This window comes from Leucoraja erinacea, chromosome 2 (genome assembly GCF_028641065.1).
Source record: "Leucoraja erinacea ecotype New England chromosome 2, Leri_hhj_1, whole genome shotgun sequence".
Lineage (NCBI taxonomy): Eukaryota > Metazoa > Chordata > Chondrichthyes > Rajiformes > Rajidae > Leucoraja > Leucoraja erinaceus.
This window is the reverse complement of record NC_073378.1, coordinates 34,518,752-34,542,610: the sequence shown is the minus strand read 5'-3', so window position 1 is coordinate 34,542,610 and position 23,859 is coordinate 34,518,752. Positions and strand designations below refer to the sequence as shown.

Genomic DNA, 23,859 nt, shown 5'->3' with positions numbered 1-23,859 from the left:
ATTCCTATGGCATTGACTGCGCAACTTGTATCGCCTCATATTTCGCTCAGGCAGCTTGCAACCCAGCGGTATGCACGTTGATTTCTCTAATTCCAAGTAACCATTACATTCCCTCCCTCCCTCCCTCACACTAGTCGTCCTGTTAGTTCTACTGTTCGTATCCATATATCCCTTCATTATCACTGTTTCCACCGCCCACAATTGGGCCATTATGGGCTCCACCCTTCCTTGGTCATCTGTTGCCGGCCCTGCTATGTTCTGGCCTTTTCCTTCCTCCAGCTCCCTCCCCTCTACTTTCAGTGTGAAGAAGGGTCCTGAGCCGAGACGTCACCCATCCTTTTTCTCCAGAGATGCTGCCTGACCCACTGAGTTACTCAAGCACTATGTGCCTATCTTCGGTTTACACCAGCATCTGCAGTTCCTTTCTATACATTTTGTAACACCTTGAGCTACTTTCCTGTGTTAAAGGCATGTATGAAGTTGCAGACATTTACAGGACACATGGGGAGTATAAAGGATGTGCAAGACTCTGCAGTTGTTGGAATCTTGAGTAAAACACACAATATTGGAGTAACTCAGTGGATCAGGCAGCACCTGTGGAGGGACAGGAGAAGGTGGCGTTTCGGGTCTTTACCCTTCTTCAGACTGATTGGTTTGTTTGGGGGTGGGTGGGGAAAACTAGAAAAGAGAGGTGGTGGCAAGACAAAGCCTGGCAAGTGATAGGTGGATATAAGTGAGGGGGGGGGGTTTGATTGGCAGATGGGTGGAGTAAATGACAAGGTCAAGAGATGAAAAGGAGATTAAATCTGGGTCATGCAAAGAGAGAAGAAGAGTAAAATGCGAAGACAAAGGGAGGAATGTGGGTGGATGAGAATGGTTGGGCGGTGGGTGCAGGAAGAGGGACGGGAGAGTGGGAGAAATGGGTGCCCAACGAATTGGAAAATTCAGTGTTCGTATAGTTGGTTTGTAAGTTACGCAAGTGGAAAGTATCATGCTATCTTGTTGAGAAACTGGGAAGTGAGTTTAGTTTAGTTCAGTTTATTATTGTCACATGTACAGAGGTGCAGTAAAAAGCTTTTGATTGCATGCTATTTAGTCAGCGACAAGACAATACATGATTACAATCAAGCCGTCCGCAGTGTATCGACAATGGATAAAGGGTATACCATTTAGTACAAGATACAGTCCAATAAACTCTGATTAACAATAGTTTGAAAGTCTCCAATGAGGTTGATAGGAGATCGGGACTGCTCTCTCATTGGTGAGAGGGTTGTTCAGGTTCAGTGTGGAAGTTCCAGCTTCTTGGACTTGCACTGATTATTTAGGAACAAGGAACCATATATACTGGTTTACAAAAGGAGGAAAGAAATAAGACTTTATTGCCATCCATCTCAGTGGGGAATGTGGTGGAGCCTCTGTGGTGGATGTTTATGTTAAATTTTATGTAGTTGTGTGCCTTGTTCCTATTTTTGGTATGACTGTATGGCAAATCAAATTCTTTGTATTTTGCAAAAAATACTTTGTACTTTGCAAAAAATGGTTAATAAAACTACAATTAGAATTACAATTTAAAAAAAAAACACAAAGTGCTGGAGTAACACAGCGGGTCAGGCAGAGAGAGGCATACCTTGCGGAGATATTGAGTGGAATTCACTACCACAGAAGTCAGTGGAGGCCAATTCACTGGATGTATTCAAGAGAGTTGGGGAAAGTTTCTAGGGATAATGGAATCAAGGGATATGGGGAGAAAGCAGGAACGGGGTACTGATTCTGGATGATCAGCCATGATCATATTGAATGTTGGTGCTGGCTCGAAGGGCTGAATGTCCTCCTGCACCTATTTTCTATGTTTCTATGAGATTCTGCCTGACCCGCTGAGTTACTCCAGCACTTTGTGAGTGATTATTTATGTTTAGGCTTATTATTGTCACATGTAGCGAGGTACAGTGCAAAGCTCTGTTTTGCATGCTATCCAAACAGATCAGATATACCATTCATAAATATAATCATCAAACTCAAATATAACAAATAGGGAGATCAATCAGAAATAAAGGAATAATTCAGATTAGTAGTTAGTGCACACAGAGAGGTTAGACAAAAGTAGACACAAATTGCTAGAGTAACTCAGCGGGCCAGGGATCATCTCTGGAGAGAAGGAACGGGTGGCATATTGGGTCGAGACCCTTCTTCAGACTATGAACCCTTACTTTGACGAGGTTAGACAAATGTTCATCCAGCCATTTAGCCTGGAATGTGGATTGGATTAAAATAGGTGCATCTGAATAAATTAATTAATTGCAAACAGATACAAGATACATTTAATTGTCATTTGGACCCCTTGAGGTCCAAACGAAATGCCGTTTCTGCAGCCATACATTACAAACAAATAGACCCAAGACACAACATAATTTACATAAACATCCATCACATTGCTGTGATGGAAGGCCAAATAAACTTATCTCTCCACTGCACTCTCCCCCCCCCCCAATGTCAGAGTCAAAGTCAAAGCCCCTGGCTGGCGATGGCGATTGTCCCGCGGCCATTAAAGCCACGCCGGGTGGTGCGAGGTCGCACACCGGGTTCTTGATGTTAGAGCCCCCGGCATGCGCTCGCAGAGTCCTGCGGCCATTCCAAGCCGCGCGGGGCGGTGATGTCAGGCCCCGCTCCAGGAGCTCTTCGACCCCGCAACTCGGGCGGGAGAAGTCGCCGTTGCGAGAGCCCTGAAAAGCGGTCTCCCTCCAGGGACCCGCGGGCTCCCGGTGCCGCCGTCCGCAGACCTGCAGTTGAAGCCTCCGACTCTCCGGTCGGGCCGCAGCAGCAGCAGCAGCGCTCCTCCACCGCTCTGCCCGCTCCCGGACTCGGCCAGCCCCGCGACGGTGAGGTGAGTCATCAGCACCAGAGTCCTCGGTCTCTTCCTGTTGGAGGCCGCTCCTCATTGCAGCCCCAACGATAACGGAGACCCGACGAGAAAAGGTCGGGTCTCCCGTGCAGGGAGAGATTTAAAAGTCCCCCCCCCCCCCCCCCCACCCCCCCCCCCCCCCCCCCCCCCCCCCCCCCCCACACACACACACCCCAACAAAAAATAACAAAAACTACATAAAAACATAGACAGAAAATAATAAAACGCGGACAGGCTGCAGAGGCCGCTGCTGACGAGAGTCGCGCCGCCCACCGGAAAATGACTTAATTATAGCATTTTAAGGACAAATTAAAAAAATATTTCAAGATTGAAGAGGATTTATGGCTCCGACGGGGGAATCCAAATATTGTACTGTGTAGCGAGGCCAGACAGGTCGAGTAAAATTATTTTTATTTTCAATAAAAATGAAACAAAACTCGTGAAGTACGCGTGTCTGAACTAACAATAATAGCTCCTGTTGCTGGAAGGAGCACTGACTAACTGACACACCCTAAAAGCCCGTGAACGAACCCCCACGGTCACGTGACCGAACCGACCAATGATGAGGGTTCTGACCTCCCCACCCCACCACTAGGTGCCGCTACAGGACCCCCCCCCCCCCCAGAACCCAAGGCAAGAAAACGAGTGGGTGTCCGAATGACACGACCAGACCGAGTGGAGACAGGAGGGACTGGCACAACCGGTGCTACAGGCGGAGCAGGGCGAACAGGCGGGGCCATCACACTAGGGGGAACAGGCACAAGAGGTGCAACTCGTGAAAAGGGCGTGACCAGCAGACGACCCCAATGACGGGTTTGGGCCATCACCACCGGGCTATCGACATCTTGATGAGCGGGCTTGAGGTAGGCCACGGACACGATCTCCTCACGATCCTCAACATCCAATACAAAAGTCGCGACACCAGGCCGCAACACCTGGAAAGGCCGCTGGAGCGGAGGCCGATGCGAGTCCATGCACACAAAGACAGAAGGCAGCTCTTAAGCACCGGCGGAACATACGCAGGAACGACCCCATGGCAGAAAGTGGGAACGGGTGCCAGGACCACCACTTTCTCACGCAATGCACCAGCACAGACGAAGCGGGCGCGGGCGCGGGCGCGGTTGACCCACGAGCTGCAGGAAGGAAATCCCCAGGCACCCGCAGCGGCGCACCATACACCAGCTCCGTGGAAGACGTGTCGAAATCTGCCTTGGGAGCCATGCGGATCCCCAGCAGCACTCAAGACAATTGGTCCACCTATCCAGGCCAAAGGGTAATAACCGGTGGTATGATGCAGCTGCGCACCATACAACTGAGCCATGGCCGATAAGGCAAAGGTGAACTGGGCATCATGATCAGTAGGAATGTCAGCAGGCACGCCACTCGGGCACAATTCACAGCGGAGCGGAACAGCTTCAGGCCACCATGTGAAACGATCCACAATCATGAGCAGGTGAATGGCACCACGAGACGGCAGCAGAGGACCCACCAGAGCAACGTGAATCTAAGTAAACCGGTGAGGGGAATCACAAAATCCTGAAGCGCCGCACGAACACGCCTCTGGACCTTGGACGTCTGGCAAGAGATACAGGCCCTGGCCCATGCCGCAACCTGCTTATGAAGGCCATGTCACACAAACTTGGCCGCCACCAATGTAGAAGTCACCCGGATGGAAGGATGAGCCAGTCCATGAATAGAGTCGAACACTCGCCGCTGCCAATCAGCCGGAACGACAGGTCGCAGCTGGCCGGTGTCAGTATCGGTGGTAGGCAGTGCGACTCTCAGTGGTAGGTAGCTGGCCGGTGGTAGGCGGTGCGACTCTCGTCAGCAGCGGCCTCTGCAGCCCGTCTGCGTTTTTATTATTTTTTGTCTATGTTTTTATGTAGTTTTTGTTATTTTTTTTGTTGGGGTATGTGTGTGGAGGGGTGGGGGTGGGGTGGGAGGGAGGGGGTAACTTTTAATCTCTCCCTGCACGGGAGACCCGACCTTTTCTTCGTTGGGTCTCCGTTGTCCTTGGGGCTGCAACAGGAAGACCGGGGGGCTCTGCCGACGACTCACCTCACCGTCGGGCTCGGGGTGGAGTCCAGAGCGGGTGGAGCGGTGGTGGAACGCTGCTGCGGCCCGACCTGCGGAGATTCGGAGGCTGCAACTGCGGGGCTGGCGGACGGCGGCACCGGGAGCCCGCGGGTCCCTGGAGGGAGACCGCTTTTCAGGGCTCCCGCAACGGCGACTTCTCCCGCCCGAGTTGCGGGGTCAAAGAGCTCCTGGAGCGGGGCCTTACAGCACTGCCCCGTGCGGCTTGGAATGGCCGCGGGACTCTGCGAGCGCACGCCGGGGGCTAACATCAAGAACCCGGTGTGCGACCTTGCATCATCCGGCATGGCTTTAATGGCTGCGGGACAATCGCCATCGCCAGCCGGGGGCTTTGACTTTGACTCTGACATCGAGGGGGGGGGGGGGGGGGCAGTGCAGTGGAGAGATTAGTTTTTTTGGCCCTCCATCACAGCAATGTGATGGATGTTTATGTAAATTATGGTGTGTCTTGGGTCTATTTGTTTGTAATGTATGGCTGCAGAAACGTCATTTCATTTGGACCTCAAGGGGTCCAAATGACAAATAAATTGTATCTTGTATCGCACAGGACTGTCACCCCTGCAGGGCCGAACGGCACATCGGCCAACACCAAACCCGACGCAGCAGTACGATATCCTTGCATCCCGTCACCATAGCGTTGTGCAGCAGCCAGCACACCATAGTCCAAACCCGGGCCAAGGACAGCACAGCATAGACTGCAGGGCAAGCTAAAACATCGGCCACCATCAACTTGCCTGCCACATGCCGAACATCGGTGGTGTATTCGGAAACGAAAGCCAGGTGCCGCTGCTGACGAGCAGACCAGGGATCAGACACCTTCGCGAAGGCTAACGTGAGAGGCTTGTGGTCTGTAAAAGCGGTAAATGTCCAGCCCTCCAGGATATACCGGAAATGTCGAACTGCCAAATAAAGAACCAAAAACCCGCGGTCGAAAGCACTGTAATTCGCTCGGGAGGCCGTAGGTGCCGGCTGAAGAAAGCTGGCAGCAACCATCGATAAACTGTTCCAGGACCCCTCCGACAGCAGCATCAGAAGCATCCATGGTAAGGGCAGTGGGGCCAGTGGCCCGCGGATGCACCAGCAACCTGGCCTCGGCTAGCGCCTCCTTGGCACCCTCGAAAGCGGCCTCCGTTTCGGCGTTCCACACGAGATTCCGCAGCTTATTGGCCAGGCACAGGAACAAAGGCTGCATGATCCGAGCCGCCGCTGGCTCAAAACGATGATAAAAGTTCACCATGCCCACAAACTACTGCAGTCGTTTGAGGGTGAGCGGCCGAGGAAACCACCGAATCGCCTCCACCTTACCGGGAAGAGGTGTAGCGGGGTGACGTGATGCCCAAGGAAAGAGATGGAGCTGAGACCGAACTGGCACTTGGCGGCGTTAATGACCAACCGTGATCCCGGACACATATGAAGTGGGGATCCCCATGTCCTCCATCTGTTGGAATTTCTCTCTTGCTAAACGCAACTTGTCGGGCGGGAGGTGGCGCGCCTGAGCATGCAGTGGAGGGCCAGCGGTGAGGATGCGATGCACCACCCCATGCTTAGGAGCAGCCAAGTGGAATCGCAGGGTCAGGATCTCCGGGAACTTCGCCAGGATCGGAGCATACGCCACATCCGACACCGATCCGAGGCCGCAGGATGGGGGGCCCCAGAGGAACGATGTGCTGGCCCCGGACGTCCACCATGAGGGAAAAAGCCCACAAAAAATCGGCCCCAAGCTGGGAGACGTCCGCGATTGTGAAGGGCCATGAATAATGGTGATAATCGAGGACGAAGAAAACTGCCCGAAACCCTTAGGAGTGAATGGGGCTGCCATTAACGGCGGTCAAGGCAGGGTTGCGCTTATCAGCACGGGTACTGAGGCTGGTTGAAGGTATGATGCTGATCTCAGCCCCAGTGTCCACGAGGTAACAAAGCCCGGAATGGCGATCCCTGATGTAGAGGCGATGTTTCTGGCCGACCACGATAGCCTCTACTGGCGATCGGCCAAGGCATTTCCCGAAAATGAGCAGGGTGCGCGGCATCGGCGAGCGTCCGCACCCCAGCGTTGGTGGTGATAACACCACTGCCGCTTAATGCGAACCACGGCGGTGGACTGCGTGCCAGTGAAGTCATCCCTGGGAGGAACAGCCCGGCGAGGCTGCTGTGACGACGGCGCGGACAGCCGGCTGATGGAACCGCCATCCTGCTGTTTGGCAAGCCACAGCTCGTCCACCCGTTCAGTGAGCTGCAGGGGGCCGGTGAAATCAGACCCAGCGAGAAGCACGCGGATGTCATCGGGCATCTGCTCCAGGAACGCCTGTTCGAACAATAGGCAAGGCTGGTGTCCATCCATGAGCGCTAACATCTGACTCATGAGAAGCGACCGCTTATGATCACTCAGCCGTCCATATGTAGCAGCCGAGCCCGAAGTGCCTCGTACCTGCCAACGGCGGGCTGATTCTGCAGAAACGGCAGCAACCGTGAGGCCGTCTCCTGGCTGAGAGAGCCCTCCACGTAGAAGTAGCGGGTCGCTTCCGCGACGATCTGGCGGAGTTCAAACTGGGCCTCGATGTGTGCGAACCACACATGAGGCTGCGCTGCCCAGAAAACAGACAGTTTAAGTGCAACCGCGTTCTGCTGGGTGGGCGAGTCGTCGAAGTTCTCGTCAGCATACATGGTGAGAAGAATCCGAAAAACGTTATGATTGTCGGGGTCACCAAATATACGAGGCCAGACAGGTCGAGTAAAATGATTTTTATTTTCAATAAAAATGAAACAAAACTCGTGAAGTACGTGTGTCTGACTGAACTAACAATAATAGCTTCTGTTGCTGGTAGGAGCACTGAATAACTTACACACCTTAAAAAGCTCGCGAACGAACCCCTGTGGTCACGTGACCAAACTGACCAATGATGAGGGTTCTGACCTCCCCACCCCACCACTAGGTGCCGCAACAACTGTTTCTTTGTAGCATTATCGTGGATACAAAGTAAACAATAGCTTACCTACAGACATCTCACTGATACGGTTAATTAGCTTTCAGTTCTTGTTATTTAATGTCCAAGTTTAAAAGAGAAGAACATTGGGGTATTGCAGAGTAATAAAAGCTTAGCATTGATAGCCGAGGAAAAGGATATGATATGTGGGAGCAAATGTCATTTACAGGTTCTTGTTTGCAGGAAAGTAATAGTTATTCACCCAATGATTGTCTGCAAGCCTGTTGAACACTAGCTTTTTTGTGAAGTGCTACTCTTGGCAACACTGCTAAATAGGGTGTGAGTCTGCATCAAGATTTCTCACAGAAAAGCTTCTGGTTTTAATTATGTTATTGTCAGTTATTGCCAAGTCGAGGGTTATGCCCTTCCAGCAAAAACCTGCAGGATTTATAGTTCATTTTTAGTACACTCTTGACGTTTGTTTTAAATGAAGTTCTTTACTGAATTTTGCAAGAGGAGTATATACAGGCTTGAATGCTATTTTAGCCAAGTGCAAGTGAGCACGAAATAATTGAAAGCCCAGAGTATGTGAAATGATATCTGTAAGGGATAGAAAGGCTTCAAATGGTTCTAATGTGAATGTAGCTGCTCCAGCACTCTTTCCAATAAAGTAGAGAGATTTCCTTCAGCCATGAGAAGAAGCTCTTAACTGATTTTTGATGGAAGATAGATTCATATTCTGTTATCCATCAAATATAAAAAAATTTGCAATGCATTTAATTTTAGCTGGTGTAATTTTAAGGAATGTCGACAAATATAACATTGATACAGGATCCTAAAAGTTGTTTCGGCTTGTTGCTGTTTAGTTTATTGTCACGTGTAACGAGTGTGCAAAGTACTTATGATACAGAGTCATCATATATCATAACAAGTACTTTAATTTGTATGCATACAGAGACCATCGAGATGAGTTCTGTGGACTCATAAGTTAAAACTAAAAAACAGCATGGCTACCCACATGCCACGAGGTGGTGGTGGTGTGGAAAACCTGACATGGATTATGGATCAGATCATCAGCTGCAAAACCAAACACGGATCAAATCAGCAATACTGTTTGATCTATATTTCCCCCTTCTTGGGCTTTTACCCAAAGGGCAATCATATAGCATGCAGGAGTAATCTATCTTCTATCCATCTATTATTATATAAAACTCTCGTGCCATCCGACTGGCTGCCGTCCGGACGCCTTTCTGCCTTTTGATTCGTTTCCATCGTGTGATGTCACAATGCCCAATGCTCGCAGATGTCCAATCGGAATGGCCGATGCTCGCAGATGTCCAATCGAAATGGATCCATTTACATGGACGGCTGTCGGCTGCCTTTCTTCCTTTGATTCCCTGCAACTCCGAAACCAGACGCAGAATCGCCGACATCTTTTCCATTTCAGTAGAGATTTCACTTTTCTTTCTAAGTACCGCTCCTCATTATATTTTGCCGTGTTTAAGTACACGTTTTTAATCAAATCCTTCTCCCCCCCCCCCAATATTTCAAAAATAAACTGGGCTTCTCACCCATAGAAGCAGCACCAGCCTCAGCCCCTGGCGAACGTTCCATCATGTGATGTCACAATGCCCGATGCTCACATATGTCCAATCGGAATGGATTCATTTACATATGCCTTTGCAGGAGCCCCAGCCCATGGTGAACATTCCATCGTGTGATGTCACAATGTCCAATGCTCAAAGATATTCTTGCCATAGAGGGAGTACAGAGAAGGTTCACCAGACGGATTTCCTGGGATGTCAGGACTTTCATATGAAGAAAGACTAGATAGACTCGGCTTGTACTCGCTAGAATTTAGAAGATTGAGGGCAGATCTTATAGAAACGTACAAAATTCTTAAGGGGTTGGACAGGCTAGATGCAGGAAGATTGTTCCAGATGTTGGGGAAGTCCAGAACAAGGGGTCACAGTTTAAAGATAAGGGGGAAATCCTTTAGGACAGAGATGAGAAAAACATTTTTCACACAGAGAGTGGTGAATCTCTGGAATTCTCTGCCACAGAAGGTAGTTGAGGCCAGTTCATTGGCTATATTTAAGAGGGAGTTAGATGTGGCCCTTGTGGCTAAAGGGATCAGGGGGTATGGAGAGAGGGCAGGTACAGGATACTGAGTTGGATGATCAGCCATGATCATATTGAATGGTGGTGCAGGCTCGAAGGGCCGAATGGCCTACTACTGCACTTAATTTCTATGTTTCCCTCTCACCCCTCTCCCTCTCCCACCAATCCCTCTCTCCCCCACACCCCTTCCCTCTCTACCCCACCCCCTTCCCTCTCTCCACCCGCCCTCCTTCCTCCTACCCCGCTGTCCCTCTTCCATCACTCCCCCTACCCCTCTCCTCCTCCCTCCCCACTCTTCCACGTCTCCCCCTTCCCCCTCCACTCTCCCTCCCCACTCTTTCCCCTCTCTTCCCCCACCCCTCTCCCTCCCTCCTCCCCTCCCTCCCCATCCCCCCCTCCCCCACATCTCTCTCCCCATCCCCCTATCTCACCCCCTACCCCGCTCTCCTTTCCCTCCCAAATCTGTCCCGTTTCCCTCCTCCTCCTCTCCCCTCTTCTCACCCCCCCCTCCCCCCACCTGTGAGTTTGGGGTGGTTAATTTGAGTGTGATGCCGCATCCCCCCCTCCCCCATCCCCCCCCCCCCCCCCCCCCCCCCTCCCCTCAAACGCTGTTGGGGAAACAGACCCAACGGGTCTGCACTTGGTCTAGTTATTATATAAAAGTCTGTGCCTGTCGCCTGCCGTGTCCGTCCGGCTGCCGGCTGCCTTTCTTCCTTTTGATTTGTTTCCCTAGTGTGATGTCACAATGCCCAATGTTCACATATGTCCAATCGGAATGGATCCATTTACATATTCCTTTGCAGGAGACCCAGCCCATGGTGAAGTTCCATTGTGTGATGTCACAATGCCCAATGTTCAAAGACATTCTTGCCATAGAGGGAGTACAGAGAAGGTTCACCAGACTGATTCCTGAGATGTCAAGGCTTTCATATGAAGAAAGACTGGATAGACTCGGCTTGTACTCGCTAGATTTTAGAAGATTGAGGGGGGATCTTATAGAAACCGATGTTGGGGAAGTCCAGAACAAGGGGTCACAGTTTAAGGATAAGGGGGAAATCTTCTAGGACCGAGATGAGAAAAACATTTTACACACAGTGGTGAATCTCTGGAATTCACTGCCACAGAAGGTAGTTGAGGCCTGTTCATTGGCTATATTTAAGAGGGAGTTATATGTGACCCTTGTGGCTAAAATGATCAGGGGGTATGGAGGGAAGGCAGGTACAGGATACTGAGTTGGATGATCAGCCATAATCCTATTGACTGGAGGTGCAGGCTCGAAGGGCCGAATGGCCTACTGCACCTGATTTCTATGTCTCTAAGTTTCCCTCTTCTCACCCCTCTCCCTCTCCCACCCATCACTCTCTCCCCCACTCCCCTTCACTCTCTACCCTATCCCCTTCCCTCTCTCCACGCGCCCCCTTCCCCCTACCCCTCTGTCCCTCTTCGACCACTCCCCCTACCCCTCCCTCCTCACTCTTCCACTTCTCTCCCTCAACCCACCCCTTTGCCTCCCCCACCCGTCTCTCTCACACCCTCCCTTCCCCCCTCCCTCCCCTCTCCACCCCCCATCCTTTCCCCTACCTCTCTGACCCTCCCCACTCTTCCACCTCTCCCCCTCCCACTATCCCTCCCCACTCTTTCCCCCCTCTTCCCCCCCACCTCTCTCCCCCTCCCTCCACACTCATCCCCCTCCCTCTACACTCTTACCCCTCCCTCCTCCTCTCCGTCCCCATCCCCTCCCCCCACATCTCTCTCCCCTCCCCCAAACCCTCTCTCCTCCCTCTCTTCTTCCACTTCACTACTCTCCCCCCTTCCCCCTCCACTCTCCCTCCCCACTCTTTCCCCTCTCTCCACCCCTTCCCTCCCTCCTCCCTCCCCACCCCCCCCACCCACATCTCTCTCCCCATCCCCCTCTCTCACCCCCTACCCCGCTCTCGTTTCCCTCCCAAATCTGTCCCGTTTCCTCCTCCTCCTCTCCCCTCCCTCCCCTCTTCTCACCCCCCCCCCCCCCACCTGCGTGTTTGGGGGGTGGTTAATGTGATTGTGATGCCTCAGCCCCCCCTCCCCCCAAACGCCGTTGGGGAAACAGACCCAACGGGTCTGCACTTGTCTAGTATGTATATAAAGCTATAAAAATTAACTATCATCTACAGTAAAGCAATGGAGGATATACTGCAACATTTCCAGGAATGGTTTCGCCTTTTGCACCCATGGCAAACTTGACCAAAGGCGGGGCACTTCACTCTCTTTGCTGAGTTGCCGGATGACCCGGAGTGTCTCAAGAGAAAGTTTTGACAGTTGTGTAACCCTCAAGCTAATCCAGTCATCGAACGTGTGAAATTTTTCTCAAGATACCAGAATGAGAAGAAAATTATTTAATCTTTTGTTTGTGCTATCAAGAAGGCTGCAGGAACTTGCAGATTTGGTGATCTCAAAGACAAATTTATTAGGGACCAGTTGGTATGTGGTCTTTTTAATGACAAACTGAGATGGAAGCATGTCTGAGATCCTGCAATAACTCTGGATAGAGCTATCGCAGTCTGTGAGACTTATGAGCTGTCGATTTATAATTCTCAAAAATGTCAGTTTCATGTTAACCAGGTGAGCTACATGGGGCATATTTTCACAGCTGATGGTCTCAAGGCGGATCCTTCTAAGACTGTGGCTGTTAGCGAAATGTCCACACACGCTGATGTTGCAGGGATTTCTGGGCATGGTTAATTACCTCCGAAAAGTCGTTCCCAACTTCACTGAGATCTCGGCTCCCTTGAGGCAACTTACTCACAAGACATTGCCTGGACATGGCACAAACAGCAGCAACATGATTTTGACACTCTAAAACGTCAGATGTCATGCCCACCTACCCTGGCTTATTACGATGCCAATAAACCTGTTACTTTGACCTGTGATGCATCCCAGTACAGCCTCGGTGCAGCAGCAGGATGAGCAGCCTGCTGCTTGTGCCTCCAGGATGATGATGGACACGGAGACGAGGTATGCTCAGATCGAGAAGGAATTACTGGCAGTGGTCTTTGCATGTGTGAAATTCAGCTATTACATTTTTGGCAAGGCTGTTACCGTAGAGATCGACCACCAACCTTTGGTTACCATTTTAAACAAGCCTATACATGCTGCTCCGGCGCGGCGCGGCTGCAAAGAATGATGCTGTAGCTGCAAAAGTATGATATCTCCCTCACTCTCAGGGTAAGCACATATATTTAGCTGACACATTATCCCTTGCTCCCAGGAGGTTGAGCGCCCAACACACATCAGAAATAGATACATTTGACGTCATGGCAATTGATTTCACTCATCCTTCACATCTGGAGACCTTGGTGATTCGTACGACTGAAGATGCCAACCTGCAGATGCTCGAATTCGGTCATCAATCACGGATGGTTTGGCAATCAGCATTCGCTTCAGCTTGCTGTTCGGCCTTATTTTTTGTCCGAGACAAACTGGCCATTAAAGGCGGGTTATCAAAAAGGGCCATAAGGCCGTGATCACGGCTTCACTCCCACAGAAGTACTTTGACGCCATACACGGAGGTTCTGAAGCTACGGTGCAACGAGCAAAGAGCATGTTTTTCTGGCCTGCCATGTCAGATTATATACGCCAGAGGGTACAGTCCTGTGTTGTGTGCAACAGCATGGCTCCACATCAACAGGAAGCGCCCCTTTTGCAGCACCTAGTTCCTGACTTGCCGTGGTCTATGGTGGCTACTGACATTTTCGACTGGCGTGACATTTTCGACTCTTTTGAAGAAGGGTTTCGACCTGAAAAGTTGCCTATTTCCTTCACTCCATTCCCTCACCCGCTGAGTTTATCCAGCATTTTTGTCTACCAGTGAAAAGCTTTTGTTGCGTGTTAACTAGTCAGCGGAAAGACAATACATGATTATAATTGAGCCACCCACAGTGTACAGATACATGGTAAAGGGAATAACGTGAATAAGGTCTAGTGCAAGATAAAATCCAGTAAAGCTTGACCAGAGATCAAAGAGAGTCTCCATTGAGGTGGAGAGTAGCTCAGGACTGCTCTCCAGTTGTTAGTAGGATGGTTCAGTTGCCTGGTAACAGCTGGGGGAAAAACTGTCTCTGAATCTGGAGGTGTGCACTTTCACATTTCTGTACTTTTTGCCCTATGGGAGAGGGGAGAAGGGGAAATGGCCAGGGTGCGACATCCTTCATTATGTTGGTGGCCTTGCTGAGGCAGCGTGAGGTTTAAATGGAGTCAATGGAAAGGAGGTTGGTTTGAGTCAAAAAGTCAATTTAATTGTCATTTGGACCCCTGGAGGTCCAAACGAAATGCCGTTTCTGCAGCCATACATTACACACAAATAGACCCCAGACACAACATAATTACATTTTACATAATCATCCATCACATAGCTGTGATGGAAGGCCAAATAAACTTATCTCCCCACTGCACCCTCCCCCCCCCGATGTCAGAGTCAAAGTCATAGCCCCCGGCTGGCGATGGCGATGGCGATTGTCCCGCGGCCATTGAAGCCACGCCGGGTGGTGCGAGGTCGCACACCGGGTCTTGGTGCTGGAGCCCCCGGTGTGCGCCCGCAGAGTCCGCGGCCATTCCAGCCGCGCGGGGCAGTGATGTAGGCCCCGCTCCAGGAGCTCTTCAACCCCGCAACTCGGGCGGGAGAATTCGCCGTTGCAGGAGCCCCGAAAAGCGGTCTCCCCCCAGGGAGCCGCGGGCTCCCGGCGCCGCCGTCCACAGACCCGTCGTTGGAGCCTCCGACTCTCCGGTAGCAGCAGCAGCGGCAGCAGCGGCAGCAGCGGCAGCAGCGGCAGCGCTCCTCCACCGCTCCACCCGCTCCGGACTCGGCCAGCTCCGCGACGGCAACGGTGAGTCGGCACCAGAGTCCCCGGCTTCTTCCCGTTGGAGGCCGCTCCTCGTTGCGGCCTCAACGACACCTGAGACCCGACGAGAAAAGGTCGGGTCTCCAGTGCAGGGAGAGATCAAAAAAGTTTCCCCCCCTTTCCCTTCCCGCCCCCCCCCCCCCCCCCACACACACCCCCCAACATAAAATAACAAAAACTACATAAAAACACAGACAAAAAATAATAAAAACGCGGACAGGCTGCAGAGGCCGCTGCTGGCCAGAGCCGCGCCGCCTACCGGATGTACGTCCGGATTTGTGCGTCCATAATTCTCTGCAATTTCTTGCGGTCTTAGATGGAGCTGTTCCCAAACCATGCTGTGATGCATCCTCATAGAAACATAGAAACATAGAAATTAGGTGCAGGAGTAGGCCATTCGGCCCTTCGAGCCTGCACCGCCATTCAATATGATCATGGTTGATCATCCAACTCAGTATCCCGTACCTGCCTTCTCTCCATACCCCCTGATCCCCTTAGCCACAAGGGCCGCATCTAACTCCCTCTTAAATATAGCCAATGAACTGGCCTCAACTACCCTCTGTGGCAGAGAGTTCCAGAGATTCACCACTCTCTGTGTGAAAAAAGTTCTTCTCATCTCGGTTTTAAAGGATTTCCCCCTTATCCTTAAGCTGTGACCCCTTGTCCTGGACTTCCCTAACATCGGGAACAATCTTCCTGCATCTAGCCTGTCCAACCCCTTAAGAATTTTGTAAGTTTCTATAAGATCCCCTCTCAATCTCCTAAATTCTAGAGAGTATAAACCAAATCTATCCAGTCTTTCTTCATAAGACAGTCCTGACATCCCAGGAATCAGTCTGGTGAACCGATAAGTTTAGTTTAGTTTAGAGATACAGCGCGGAAACAGGCCCTTCGGCCGACTGGGTCTGTGCTGACCAGCGATCCCCGTATATTAACACTATCCTACACCCACTAGGGACATTTTTTACATTTACCAAGCCAATTAACCTACAAATCTGTATGTCTTTGCAGGGCCCGTAGTCGGGATTGAACCCGGGTCTCCGGCGCTGTGAGGCAGCAACGCTACCGCTGCTCCACCATTGCCAAAATGCTTCAAACCATATTTCTAACATGGGTGGACCAAAAGACCTAGCACAGTTTGATACTCGTCATAGCATGACCTCTTGCCATCTTGCTGCATTTTGCTTTGCAAGTGGTGCAAGTTTTGGTTTTCCATGCCATCTTTGACCCTGCAAGTACTTGCTCAGTTACTCTGATGCTCACGATGATCCCACATTTTGTAAATAGTTATGTTACAATACTTACCTTCAGCGGCGTTGCAATTCTGCCACTGGCTGTGTGCGCGATTTTGGCGCGTTTGAGGGGGGGTGGGGGCGGGGTTAAAATGCGATTTTCTCTGACCTGGTCCTGGATTATATTTTGTTGGAGTGCAAGCTTTTGCTAAAGAATCGTTCCGACGGCCGTTCTGTGTATTCTTTTAAAAAATTCGCCCGACAAGTTAATCGCTAGAGTGATTTCAAAATCAGCTTCTGAAGCCGACAACGGGGACGGATTTTACGTAGGGGACAGGTAAAAGGAAGTAGTTTGTTTATATGTATAAAAGTGTTTCTTAAGATGCATTTAATTCACATTTTAAGTTGCGAAACGGTGATTTTTTTCCCCGTACGAACCGGCAGTGTTTTTGCTGCCGATAGGGGGGACTAAATCACTGCAACCGCAATGTTTCAAATGGTCGCGTTCCAGAAAAACCCACTCGCAAGCTGATTTAAATGGCCATTAATTTACAGTTATTAAACGTTAAATTCCTTCCATTTGGCCTATAAACTCATGACAATGAGATTTAAAAATTATGTTATATTGTAAATTATTGTGTGAATGTTAGTTGGACACTTGGGCTATTTAAAAATGTTAATCTATTCTTAAGAAATGGATAGATGTTTAGATCTAGTAATTGAATTTTGTAATTAGCTACAATTAGGTAACTAATTAATGATATGCTTTAATTTCAAGTCATCTAAGTAAGATTGTTTCATATTTGTTTCAGAATGCTTCAATCTATAATAACTGAAAATGTCTTTCAGTTCTCTTAATTTTTAAGAAAGTTATGGGCTTTTGACTGTTCTCGACCACAGCTTTTGTGTTAAGTCAATGAAAAAGCAATAGGGAACAAGATGCTAATTTCCAAGTATGAAAATGGCCATAACTTTTTTAATACTGAAGATATGAAAGTGAATTAGGTGTCAAATTAAACATATTTATGCTTTATCTGATGGGATAAATTACAGACTTGATTTTTTAAAATCTCATAATTTTGTAACATTGCTATTGTAAAGACCAATTATTAGTGTGTTTACAGTGGAGGGGACAGAAGCATCCCTAAGTTATAGATCATTGTGCAAGAACTTAAGAAAGAATCTTTAGTCCCTAATAAACAGCTTGGACTTCTGTATTGCTAAGTTCCTACAACTTAGCAGTATGAGTTATGGTCAAGCAACATTTGACACTGAGACGCAGTGAAAAATCTTGGGACGCAATCAAACGTACTCAAAAGGATAGATTTACTGAATACTTCCCAAGAGAAAGGGGATCTATAGTGGTTAGGAGAAGGGATTCAAATATTTCAAGTCTTTTCTTCCATCTTTCTTGTGTGAAGTGAATAAATCATTTTATAATACTGATCAAAGATTTACAATTTTTATCTTAGCTGCTGTTGTGTTTGATTCAATTTTCCATCATAGGGTGTTATACTTATTCTCATAAGTAAATGGAATCCATTAGCAGGAGTGCAAGAAAATATAAAGAGACCAGGAACAAGCAATTTGTTTGCATACAATTTTTTAATGGAACTATTCAAATTTCACTTTAATTATGTAAATGTGATCTTGTAACGTTTCGGGAAACCCATGTGAAAATAGACAGAGTTACTATAGCTAGTTATTATTGCTTTGAACAGTAACAACATGAATGCAAATGCACCAATGATAAAATTATGTACGATTTTGTGCACTCCTGCAACCTCCAATGTAGCCATTCTACTATCAAATAGTATTTCACATAAATTTCCCACAAGCTCATGAGAGGAATGCTATATTAAATGCCATGGCAGACGTACTGGATCTCCCAGTTGATCACCATTGCAACTCCTCTTCCCATTCCTATCCTGACTTTTCTGTCCTGGGGTGCCTTTGTTCCCAGAGTGAGGCCACATGCAAACTGGAGGAACAACATGTAATTTTCCACTTGGGTAGCTGACAAACTGACGATATGAATATTGACCTCTCCAATTTTAGGTAACTAACCAACAAATCCTTTGTGTCTTTTTTGCAACATCTGCAGTTCCTTGTTTTTCTATTTTGAAAAAGTTGGGCTTTATACAGGTCCACCACTGATTTTCTGTCAAATGTAGACATAAGGAATTGCAGTTGTTGGTTTGCAAAAAAGACAAAGTGCTGGATTAAATCAGCGGCTCAGGCAGCATCTCTGGAAGTTGTGGATAGGCAACGCTTTGAGTCGGGACCCTTCTTCAGACTTCTTCAGAGCTTGAAGAAGGGTCCTCACCCAAAATGTTGCCTATCTATGTCCTCCAGAGATGGTGCCAGAACCACTGAGTTACTCCAACACTTTGGGCCAGAAGGTAGGGTTGAGTTGGAAAGGACTGAGGGATTGTAGTTTAGAAGTCTGGTGTGGGGGTTGGAAAGTAACAGCCAAAGATTGAGGGATCAAGAGGGAGAAGCAGACATGTGATGGATGGGGTGTTTGGTTATCCAGTTATTTCTCCTTCTTGACTCTTGCTGATTATTTCTTACACCTTAAGGTTTAAAATTTCATTCCCAGTAGCACAATGTTGTGCGGTCTACTGCCATTTGCACACCACTAGGTATTTGAGCAATAACTTCCATCACAGTCTAACTCAGCTGCTCCTTTTTACCTTTCTTTATGGGAATCACTTCCATCCTTATATCTGAGATTAACAAAAATTGTTTGCAGATCAGAAGTTAACAAAGGCCATTCTGAGAGCAAAAGGCAAACCTATCATCCGAGATCATTTTTCCAGCAGACAAACCTTGATAACTGATAAGAAACATATTTGATACATAACGATCATGCCTTTGAGCTCAATTGTTTAAGTTGTCAGTATGCAGATGTTTTGTATTTTAATCCAATGATGTTTTGGATCATTAAAAGTTCCAAGTGCTCTTGACGTATGTCTTTGGTTGCCTTACAGGCAAAATAGAATGTGAAGTTAAGGGGCCTCAACAGTTTACAAACAAATGTTGGTGGGATTCGCAGGCAATGGTAAATATGACTACATTTGGAAAAGTGCGGTGTGATGGATTTAGAAAGAGGAAATGAGGAATAGGAGTGATGAATCAATGGATTGTTGAACGATTAGAGAGGAAAATTAAGGTGGGGAAAGAAGATGCAAATGACTTGAGTGCAAGTTTTGAGAGGTAACATCGCAGTGATAAAATAAACCCTTTGGGGAAATGAATGGAGCAGGAAAACAAAGTACTGATGATAAATGTATAATAATAATAAATTTTATTTGTGGGCGCCTTTCAAGAGTCTCAAGGACACCTTACAAAAATTTAGCAAGTAGAGGAAAAACATGTAAGGGGAATGAAATAAATAGTAGAGACATGACTAGTACACAAATTAAAGACAGAATTCAATCCAAAACACAATATGAGGCAATTTAAACACAGATGAAAAGGGAGGGGGACGTGGGGCTAAGGATAGGCAGAGGTGAAGAGATGGGTCTTGAGGCGGGACTGGAAGATGGTGAGGGACACGGAATTGCGGATCAGTTGGGGGAGAGAGTTGTATGGCAAAGGGAAGGTTGCATTGGTAGTTTTGGGCATCTAATTACATCGAACTTGAAAGCCATGGTTGCCAATGATTCTTGTCATTGACAAACAGCTTTAATTGCCGCCTGTCCCCCGAACTAGCTGTAACCTTGAGCGATATCCCTGTTGTCACTGAAATGCGCACCGCTGGTGATGACAGTGTGCTGTCTGGGACCAGGTTCGGGGACCTGGGATGGGCACCATACATAGACCAAATTGTGACAGAGGCTGCTGGGGGTGGTCGGGGATGGGAGGGAGTGAGACACGTGGAAGGGACACAGCAGAATAAGGGTATGCTGTGTGGGGAGTGGGATGGTGGAGAAAGATGGCAGAGCGAGGATCCAAGGATTGGGGCGATGATGTGTTATGTGATCAGTGTGGTGGTGTAGGACATTGAGGCCAGCATCAGGGACTAAGAATAGGAAGGTCATGGGCACCCTACCTGGCCACTGAGGAGGTAGCTGGTGTGTGGTTGGTGCAGCTGGGGGTGGTAAGTCTCTGAACAATGAGCGGTAAGTCAGCAATACGTCTGGTGAGTCCCTGCCCAGCTAGTGCAGCGTGGACCTATTTGTCCTAGCAGTACCCAGTGATAGCTGTTCCTGGGACATCATGCGTAGGAAGGATCTGGAGATGCTGGTTTACACCAAAGATAGACACAATATACTGGAACAACTCTACGGGTCAGGCAGCATCTCTGGAGAAAAGGAATAGGTGACGTTTCAGGTCATAAGGGAATAAAGAGGAAGAAGATTGGACTTTATTGCCTTCCATTACAGTGAGGAATGCAGGGAATCTGCTGTGGTGGATGTTTGCGCTAACCTTTATGTAGTTGTTTGTCTTGTTACTTTTTATTTTTTATTTTTAGTATGGCTATATGGTAAATCGAATTTCACTGTACCTTAATTGGTACATGTGACAATAAAACTGACCTTGGAACCTTGAAGTGATAGGAGTAGAATTTGGCCATTCAGCCCATCAAGTCTACTTCATCATTCAATCATGGTTAATCTACCTCTCCCTGCTAACCCCATTCTCCTGCTTTCTTCCCATAACCTCTGACACCTGTACTAACCAAGAATCTATTTCTGCCTTAAAAATATCCACTGACCTGGCCTCCACAGCCTTCTGCGGCAAAGAATTCCACAGATTCACCACCCTCTGATTATAGAAATTTCTCCTCATCTCCTTCCTAAAATAACGTCCTTTAATGCTGAGGCTCTGGCCTCTAGTCCTAGACTCTCCCACTGGTGGAAACAGACTCTCCACATCCAATCTATCCAAGCCGTTCACTATTCTGTATGTTTCAATGAGGTCCCCCTCATCCATCTGAACTCCAGCGAGTAGAAGTCCAGTGCCGACAAAAGCTCATCATAGGATAACCTACTTATTCCTGGGATCATTCTTGGAAACCTCCTCTGGAGTTTCTTCAGAGTCAGCACATCCGTCCTCAGATACAATATGGTGTCCAAAATTGCTCACAATATTCCAAATATGGCCTTACCACAGCCTTATAAAGCCTCAGCATTACATCCCTGTTTTTGTATACAAGCCCTCTTGAAATATATGCTAACATTGTGTTTGCTTTATTTACCACCGATTCGACTTGCAGATTAAATCTTGGTGAGTCCTGCACCAGCACTCCCAAGTCCCTATGACTTTGTTTTCTTTTGAAACCCTTCTTCAGATTCGACCACTACTGGACCCTCCCCAGCAACAGCACACCCTTCCTTGGATTTGGAGCCCAAAACTGTTCTGCAAATTCCAAATGTGGTCTTATAAATCTTCAGGACAACATTCTTGTTTTTATTATCTCATCCTCTCAAAATCTATACATCACTAAAAGTCTGATCTTGTTATCTTCCAGTTTGCGTGGTCTTTCTATTTGCGCAAAAGTGGTTCGCGATAGCGCTACGATTTTTGCAAGTTCACTCACCGTTCTCCTGTGCTGCGAGTGCACCAAGTTTCGTTCCGATCGGTTGAATGTCGTAAAAGTTAGTGAGGTTTAAAAATCTTAAAAACCACGCGTGCGCAGATCGATCTCTTCTCCTGCCAGTCAACGCTGCGTGGATTAGTCTCTTCCCCTGTCACTCCCCGGAACGGTCCTCCTCTTCCTGCGCCATCGCGTCTTTATTGGAGCTGAGGATGGACGGCGGAGGTTTCCAACCAGACACAATTTTCGAAGAAACCACAATCAGCCCAGCCCCAAGCAGCCCAGAGTCGGAGACCCAGCCGAGCCCAGAGTTGGAGACCCAGCCCAGCCCAGAGTCAGAGATGTCGCCAAACGGAAAGCGGAGGCTCTGCTCCCAGCGGAGGAGAACGTCTAGCGACCAGCGCCGGCTGCAAATCCCCATTGCACCACCAATTCCAGCCACTAAACCTCTGTTCCCCCTCGCTGGCTCCTCCCCCCTCCCCGTGATACCCCCGTCTCCCACATGCCTCTACCGCCCACCCACACATCCCTCTTGCCCCACAACTCACCCCCCCCCCCCCCCCACACACCCTCTCCCCCCACAACCCCCGCCTGTTCACGCACCCCCTCTGCCCAGGCACCCCTGCCCCCACACACCCTCTTTCCCACCCACCCCCTGCCTCCACAATTCCCCCAACCCCACAAACCCTCGCCCCCCACAACCCCTCCGCCCCAACACCTCCCCCCTCCCCCACACCCTCCTCTTCCTCACATTGCGTTGGGGGAACGGGTTGCATTGGTGGAACAAGTGAGTGGTGGAATATTGCGTTGGGGAATGGGTTGCGTTGGGGGACTAGGCCTCCCGTGTGACTGGGACCCAACGGGTCCCACTTAGTCTAGTGAATGCTCACATTGCATTTGCCTTCCTTACTACCGACTCAACCTGCAAATTAACCTTTTGGGAATCTTACACCAGCGTCTCAAGTCCCTTTGTACCTTCCATGTTGCATGGCTCTATGACTGCATGATTCAGTTCTCCCACATTGACCTGAAAGAAGTGATGCATGGGGAATGACTTCATCTTATGTAATAAATTATATCGCAATGGCAAGCTTGATCAACACAGAGAAGTGCTTGGTCACATTTCCAGAGGAACATGAAACAACTTGGAAGTGGCTGCTACTGAATTTCACCTTTAATTTTAGAGATACAGTGTGAAAACAGGCCCACTGGCCCACCGAGTCTGCGTCGACCAGCGATCACTGCACACTAACCCAACCCATACTAGGGACAATTTACAATTTTTACCAAGCCAGTTACCCAACAAACCTATACATCTTTGGATTGTGGGAGGAAACGGGAGATCCTGGAGAAACCCCACTCTGGTCACGGGAAGAACGTACAAACTCCGTACAAACAAGCACCTGTAGTCAGAATCGAACCCCGGTCATTGGGACTGTAAGGCAGCAACTCTACCTCGCCGTCACTGTGCCGACCCATGAAAATATATCAGTTTACATGTCCCACAAAGTAGGAAGTCTGTTAGTTGGTCTGTTGCTACTCTGGACTCTCTGCAATGTGACTGAATCTTGACTGAGGACTCAGTTCGGAATGGACAGGAACTGTCAGTCCCATCAGCAATATCCACACCCCATGAATGAAAACATTCTTAAAAATGGCAAAATGTGCTGTAACGAGTGTTGGGTGATTGAATTTCCAGGCGGTGTAGAATAAACACAATGATAAAATAGTTTGATAACAGCGATGAAAAACTAACTATGAAGATTGAAAGGAGCTATTTCTTGTGGAGCAGGGAAAGCTTTGAGAAGCGTTTTTCTCTCTGGTTGGGGAATCGGTGCGTTTTGAGCTATAAATATGGAACTGGTGTTGAGAGTGTTAGAAAATGGAATGCAGTTGAGCCAGTGACACCTGAGATTATAAAGAGCGGATAAATGAACAGTAGATTATGCCCACAGAGGCATTATAGGATCAAACATATTTTATGCTGTAACTGGATGAATATTTAAAGCAAAATAAATTACCAAGTTCTGGGTGAGATATGGGAATGCAGTTTATTATTGGTTCGTTCTAGCTGAAAATTATTTGTTGAGCTAGTTAGCTTCTTGGTGCTGTAAACTCCAATGGTGCTGAATATCAAATATTCCTTTAAGTTGGAAAAAGAAAACAGGGT

The 23,859-nt window shown here is 48.5% G+C and overlaps 1 protein-coding gene across 3 annotated transcripts in view; it reads left to right on the top strand.

Annotated features, from left to right (window-relative positions):
- mboat1 (membrane bound O-acyltransferase domain containing 1) overlaps nt 1–23,859 on the top strand; it is a 99,469-nt gene that overhangs the window by 19,238 nt on the left and 56,372 nt on the right. The window contains exon 1 of one of the 3 annotated variants that reach the window (XM_055654770.1): nt 19,156–19,208. The exons of the other annotated variants lie outside the window; for them this stretch is intronic. The gene's annotated coding sequence lies outside the window, so the exon portion shown is untranslated. Of the gene's footprint in view, nt 1–19,155; nt 19,209–23,859 lie in introns of those variants that run through there. 3 annotated transcript variants of the gene reach the window in all.